Here is an 8,133-nt window from a genome sequence, read left to right on the forward strand (position 1 = left end):
ACACTGAAAAATGCAAGAGTGCATCTGATATGAGTATAATCTTCTGCTACACTTCACACAGTGGAATCAACTTATATTTTTAAATATTCAAGCTCCCACACTTGAAGAAACACTCAACTTTGAATTTCATACAGTATATCAACTATGAATGATTATTCTGTTCTGATAACATCTGGATAGTGCAGTAATTCATTTCTACAATGCACATGTTTCCTAGCAACAAAATACCAAAATTATGGTTTATTAATTCTTCACTTTTAATATGGATTCCTGAATATGTGCACTGTATTCTCATAACATTGGCTACCACTGCATCAATAGTGAATATTTATTACTGATGGAACTGCTTTAACAACTGTTGGAAATTACAGTATTCTTTTGTTCAAAATACTGACCCTTTGAAAAAAATTGACACCCTAGTGTCTAAGAATTTATTTTTGTGTAACATTCCAATAGAAAAAATGCGAAATATTTGAAAATTTTACCAGTATATCATCTTCAGACACTTAGCCCGGTAAGAACCCAGTTTCTCCGGCCATTCATTATCACATAATATCCTTAATATTCTTGCTATTTTTGGCACAATGAGGATCCCTATCTAATATATCTGTAGAATATCGCTTATCCAAAGACATCGACCTGTTTGTGCATGAATGAACACTAAATAGCAAACTAAGTATGCAGTGTAAAATTTCACAATCTCAAAGGAGCTATGCGCACTATTTCTTCAAATCCATACATTGCTCCTCACTTTATGGACATTGTATTATCTTTTTGCTGTATGGCATTACAATAACGGCATGTTTTCTGAATGAGTGACTGACACTTTTACCCATTGTTCTTTGTCCCAATTACCACTGATGTCTCGAAGGACTAGACAACTGTGTATAAGATACATCAATGGACGCGTTACACTGCCATATTCTTTACAAAAGACATAAAATTAAATGGGACAGTTTTAAAAACTTAAATGTCAAAGCAATAACATTCAGTATCATTAACAGCTGCCATTAAGAAAAAGGGGGCAACTTTAAACACAACCTGCAATCACATATGTTTGACAAATCCTATTCCACACAATAATTTCTGTATGAGTGATAATATATGGTGTGTGTGTGTGTGTGTGTGTGTGTGTGTGTGTGTGTGTGTGTGAGAGAGAGAGAGAGATAGAGATAGAGATATGGATGGATGGAGGCAGCAGCTTCAGGTAATGCAAATAGTCAGCAAGTTGCTGTAATTTTTCAGTGAGAAAATGTATGATAATTGTAAAACTGACTCTTTCTACATCACAGCAAGAAGTGTCAATTATTATTCCTGAAACAAGCAAATAAATAAAACAGTAAAAGTATCTCTTTTAGTGGTTCATTATACAAAAAACCTGAATTGTAACTTACGGTGATTGCTGTTTACTTCTCTGAGCATTAACAACTTTTCTGAGGGTAATTCAGAAGTGGCCATCTCATGTTTGTATAATCTTTTTCTGTGCACATTAATTTTCCAGTAAACAGCTTCAGAAATTCTGACAATGCTAACTTCCTGAATCTAGGTTTTTTACATTATTAATAACGACATGTAACCACAGGTGTACTGACTAGCACGTAACCTTTTCTTAACTGGACACCACATGTGATATTCTGAATTTACAACTTTTAATAGTGAAGGGTCAAAATGTACTCTTTGCTGCATTACCCTTTCTTAGTACTTGATGACATGTCCAAAATATTAATTAATCCAAAATCAGGACTCTTCCAAATATATCAAGATTTTGAAGTCCAGAAACTGGGATTGAATAACTTCTGTTCATTTAATTATTCATTTTTCAGTATGAGACACAATTTTCTAAAGCAATAAAATCAATGGCTGTCAACTTGCATCACCAACATCAAATCACATTAAAACACACACTTTGCTTGCTGGATGTGCCTTATCAAACAAAACAGTTTATGAGTACTAACTTAGAAATCCTGCACAAAGAGCAGAAAAGCTGTGCATGTGTCATTTCTGTCAGGACTAGTACTATTTAACATCTTTTTCAATGGGACAATCTCTGCAACTGAATAAAAAGATATTTAAGACAGCCATGTGTGTTTTATTTCTTTCATTTCTGGTAAAATAGCAGAAAAAACACTATCACAGTCATATCGGTGACTGGTGAAGTGCAAAGTTTGGAAAACTGCATCTAAGCACTTTAACAACAGCTTGACTGTGTAAACCAACAAAAATATTTGCACCAAAGCCTAGACGGAAGAAACAATTACAGTAAGACAGGAGTAGAATAAAGAACATTAATAAACGACAGCAACATTAATGAACAGTAAAAAAATAAAATGTAAGAAGTGACAATGGCAGAAATGCCAAAGTAAAAATTGTTTGAAGTTATTTTATCACATTTCTAGTGCCAAGTATTTTACTCAGCCTCTGAGAATGTCGACATACAGAAGAAAAAAAAATCACAAATTATGTTAGTGCAATTTGAAGCAGATAATAAAAATAATGTTAAAATGTTATTTACAACATGAGGCAAAATTTATTGGAAATGATTTGAAGCATTTAGTGTATAAATCATTGTCATATTCACTGTTTAAAATATCTGTAAGGCTTTTTGTGAGGAGCCTTTCACAGTGTATATAACTATAGCTGGAAATATCAAGCCAAATAAAGACACTAGAACTGGTCACTGCCACCAGTGATGGTCACGGATTGGGTAGAAGGACACATCTCTATGTTTTGTTGATATGAATTATTCAGTATACATTTGAGTAGGCAACCAATAAAATTTAGCACTGCTGTTAGTATCCACTGACTTGAGGCATTATGTAATATCACAAAGTTGGGATAAGTAATATTGTTCTCATTAATTTTAATAATTTACACACATGTCCAAACCAGTAAATAAAGTTATGAGAAAGCCAAATGACTGTAACAAGTGACTGTAAATCAAATGTTTCACGAAACAACAGAACCATTCAATTGCCCATTTTCAATCTTTTTGTTCAATTATATTTCTAATCATTTTATTGTCTGAAATCTACATTTGACAACCACTTTCAGTAACTTGTTAAAGGTTCATGTTCCCAGCTATGTTAATTCTATTTTCCTAATAAGAAGTGAATGTTTCATTGAAAAATATTAAACACAAGATACAACTTCTAATAAATATTTGATCAGTAGCTATGATATGAACTGTTTCAATATATTTTATCCAAATAACCTTTTTATAGGTATTGACAAGAATGATAACAATATGAATTGAGTGGGAGAACTCTGGAAAATATGAAAAAACAGAGCTGTTAATTTTCAGACATTTCAAACTAATACAGGAAATTATAACTTTTAAGTAACGTAACCGGACAGATAAAAAAATCTACTCACCAAGTGGCATCAGGCGAAAACACATGTAAAAGTTAAGAAAATGTGCAAGCTTTCGGAGCCACTGGCTCCTTCTGGCAGAGAGGTTGAAGGGGAAGGAAGAGGGATGAAGGAAAAGGACTGGTGAGGTTTAGGAAATGGCTAGAGTTGCGTAAATGTCATCTAGAACCCTGTGTCAAGGAGGCTAACCAGACGGGATGAGAAGGAAAGACAGACTGTTGGGGCTGCACCAGTTGAGACCTGAAAACTTGAGATCTTAAAGGTGGAAGACAGGGTAATAAGCAAGACAGAGATTACTGACAAAACATTGGGCAAGATGTAACAAGTGTGGAAAGCTAAGTGCATTATATGTGGGAGAGGTAGGGGATGGGAAAAACAGACAAGCCAGAAAATAATACATACAGAAAACTAAAGGGGATTTTCTTCATTCTCTTTTAGTTTTCTATATGTTTTATTTACTGACCTGTCTGCTTTTCCTGCTTCCATATGTATAATGCACTTAGCTCTCAGATCTTGTTAATGCTTGCCTGATGTTTTTTCAGTAATCTCTGTATTGCTTATTACCCTGTCTTTCACCTTTAAGCTTTCAAGTTTTCAAATCTCATCAGGTGCAGTCCCCAACAATTAGTTTATCCTACTGATCTGCCTGTAAGTCTCCCTTGACCCATGGCTCTGAGTGACTTTTCCATAACTCTCCCCATTTCCTAAACCTCACCAGCCTTGTTTCTACATCCCTCTTCCTTTCTCTTCAACTCTTCTGCCAGAAGGAGCCAGTGGCTCCGAAAGTTTGCACATTTCCTGAACTTTTATTTGTGTTTCCTTGTGCTACCACATGGTGAGTAGATTTTTTTATCAATCTAATTGTATTATATTTTAAGAAACTGATTATTTTTGTTGATAAATTATAGCTTGTGTTATTTTTGGAACTGTTTAAGTTCAAGCTTTTTAAGACTCAAACGGAAGCATTAGATCCACTGTCAGCCATCTACAGAAACCATGCAGCCTAATCAGCAATGTTAAATTTTCAACATTAGAGAAGCTCATGTGGGCTTTTAAAGCTAAGTTCTAGTAACACACTATTGGGAAGCCCACCAGACTGATGTGTTCTGTCACTTCCTAAATGGAGTCAGAGTATGATGGATTGGAAGAACTGGTAAGAAGAACAACAATTACTTAATTAAATGTAATGTCTAAATAAATAACAGGGTAATGTCTAAATAAATAACAAGAAAACTGTTACATCAAAGTGACAAAAATAGGTTAATGTTTAAAGAATTACTAATAGTTTGAATAGTGATGATGATGGTACATGTGCATTCTTAAAACAAAGAAGAAAGGACTATGAGAAATAAAGTATCAACATTACTAGTTAAAGTAGCAAACTTTAAAGGGGATTAGGTATTTTTAGTCAATACTGACAGAGAGGCAAGCATAACATCATGGATTGCTGGGAACAAATTAAATCCTGGTGGAATTTTATGCCACTATGCCACACCGTGTTAACAAACCTGACACAGTAACAAGGATGGCGGGAACAGATGGACAAATGGCCAGAGTGCCAGTTATCTTGCATTGGAGATAACCACTGTGAAGTTTGTTTGCGAAACATTAGTTCAAAGATTGCTTTGATTCAGGGGCATATTTATTTCAAAATGTATACATTAATGAGAATAAAACAAATTTTAGTAGTTTAGTTGTTCTTGTTCCAAAACGTAGATTCAGTGCTGTGTAGTCAGTACTGCAACTGTATCTGCAGAGGCTGAACTGATAAGAACAATTGCTGTGTGTGACAGCAAATTCATAAAAAAGATTAAAGAAGCATAAACATTTTGCAACACAGCAGATCAACTTGACAATGAAGTGAATGCTTTGTTCCTGCTCAAAGATTTAGCAGCAAGAATAAATTGGAAAGTGATTTAACAAGTGATTTAGTATAACATGAATCTAATTTTTAGAATATTGAGGTGATAACTGAGAAAGAAACCAGTGATGTTCATCAAATTCTCCATGGACAAGATTCAAATAAATGAAAGTGAAGATGTGTGTACAATTTCTATATATGACATACCGATAAATGACATAATGAAGATGGTAGACAGAGAAGACGAGAAAAGCTGACACTAGGATCATCACTTGAAACAACAGATTTCTTGCAAAAGGGAGTTACTGAGGATAAAGATATAAATGAATTTTACATTAATCTAGAAACCAGGAATATAGAGAAAGATTCTTCACAAGTAATACATTGTGACTAGATCCAAACTCTTGATGGTTTAGGCCAACTGTCACACAAGGTAGTGGTTCATACCATTAAATTTTTTCATGAGATGGCTGATCAAGATGATCAGTACACTCAAGACTTCTGAAGCCTGTTCTGTTGTTGCAAATAGAATATGGAAGTGCATTCAAAAAAGTTCTTGAAAATATGAATTTCTAATTTGTGGCATTCAAAAGGACTAAAATGTGTATATTCACAAACATAAAGATAGTAGTACAACAGTTAAGTGGGATAGTGGGTATATTTAACCATTAGGTTATAAGAAAGCAGGTGCCTACATCTGGAGGTGAGGGGTGGGGAGGGGGTTGGGGGGGGGGGGGGGGGGGGGGGAGGAAGAAAAGAAGAAAAAGGAGACTAATATATACTACATACGAGATAAGTGCAACCCTGATTGAGATTCAAATAGCGGTTGTAAAGATAATTTTGTGAAATAATGATATGATGAAAAACCAGAGAAGAAGAAGTAGTGCAGACTATAAGAAGAAGAGAGAAGGAGTGAAACCAAACATAATTATTAAAACATGAGAATTAATTTGTGATGACTGGCACTACAGAGTCAATGAGGTACTCTAAGCCGCTGTGTAATTGTCACTTTTGAATTGCAGAAAGCGCAGAATGAAGGAAATAATACAGTGAGTAATGAAAGAAAATGCTATTTCAAGGAAAGCAGCACTAAGTAATATGTGGTAAAGTAGAGTTGATGTACAAGGCATGTGTCACTGAAATTTACAGTCCGATTTGATGGATTAGAATGGTTTAGGTTGATCCTCCACTCTTAAATGTCAATATATGGTTCTGTTACTGTCACAGTCTGTTAAAATCTAGATAAACAGACAGCTGACTACGGGTTTTCAGGCTGGCAACACGTGTCAAAAATTCACGCAAGATTTGAATTCCTGCGCCGCTTTGCCAATGGCCTGGGGGGCATAATAGGTAGGGTTATTAAACATTGTGCTCTACCAAAAGAGCAATGTGTTTTCAGTGTTGAGCAATATTTAAAAATAATGAAGGTCTGGCAGCTATGATTCAAAATTTTCATACAAAGTATGATCAGAATAGTGATCAAACTTCATCAACCGTGAAGATATTAATTAAAAATCTTAGGGAGTCTGGATCAATAGTGACCTTAAACACTCTGGCAATCCTTCAAACAGATGATCATGAGAGTGTGGCTGTGAGTCCAGGATCATCAATCAGGCGCCATGGTTAAGACTTGGACATTTTGAGAAACTCTACAGCAGTATTATCTTGAAAGATTTGCATCTAGTGTAGTGTAACATGGGTTATCTGTGAGAATGACCTCTGTTCCACTGAGGATGCACATGCTGCTGAAAGATTATAAACATTTTATGCAGTGGAAAAAATCCACTGTGCATACCCCGATCTGTGCAGATGGTGTGTATGCAATGACATAACACAGCAGAGGAAAGGCACAGGATGGTGAGTGCAGTCGCACTTGCTGGACGTGGATGTTTAGGCCTTGATTAGCCCAAGGTGTCATGAACACCTCAGGGAAAAAGGACACACTACAATGTAAACACCCAAGACGAATCAAGACTGTAAATCTCAGACCTTTAAGTGAGTTTGATGCAATCAGATGTATTTATCGATGTGTGATTTACCAAAATTTGGATCTTTCTTTGTAACTGTTGTAATTAGCTGATACAATTCAGAAGATTATTGTTGAAGACCTGTTCATCACGTAGTGGGAATAGTGAGACACACTTACAGTATCATCCTGCCTGGATACGAAGTCAAGACAACAAGTTCATGCATGGCCATGGTATGGACTGTCTGGATACCAGAACAAAAACTCAAAGGCTCCGACCATATTGAAGAACAATCAAAGGTAACGTAGACCAAATCACACTGATAGATCTGCCACGTGGTGTCACTTACTCATGGTGTCACAGGCTAGTTACGCCCCACCCCCCCCCCCCCCCCCCCCCCCCCCCCCCCCCCCCCCCCCCCCCCCCCCCCCACACACACACACATACTGGAGGTATTACGCACTACATGGTTACAAAGTTCAACTGGCTCATGAACTGAAGCCTACTGACCACGCACAGCAAACAGAATTTACTGAATTGATTACTTTACAAAAATTGGTGGATGCCTGATTTTCTGAACAATATCATCTTCAGCGATGAGGCTCATTTTCATCTTAATGGTTTTCTTCATCAACAAAACTGTCATATTGGGGTTCAGAAAATCCATGAGTAACTGTTGAGAAACAAGTGCATCCACAATGTGTCACTGTTTGGTGTGGATTTTGGGCTTGAGGCCTCATCAGACCCTACTTCTCTGAAAATGCGGCTGGTTGTGCAACAGCATGAAGCTTGTTACTATGGCAAGATAATTCAGTTTCTTATGCCTAAACTGCAAGATGGATGTGGATGATGTGTCAATTTCAACAAGACAGAGCCACATGCCATACAGCCTGAGAAACAATTCATTTACTCCACGAGTCATTTCCTGATCATATA

This window comes from Schistocerca piceifrons, chromosome 4 (genome assembly GCF_021461385.2).
Source record: "Schistocerca piceifrons isolate TAMUIC-IGC-003096 chromosome 4, iqSchPice1.1, whole genome shotgun sequence".
NCBI lineage: Eukaryota > Metazoa > Arthropoda > Insecta > Orthoptera > Acrididae > Schistocerca > Schistocerca piceifrons.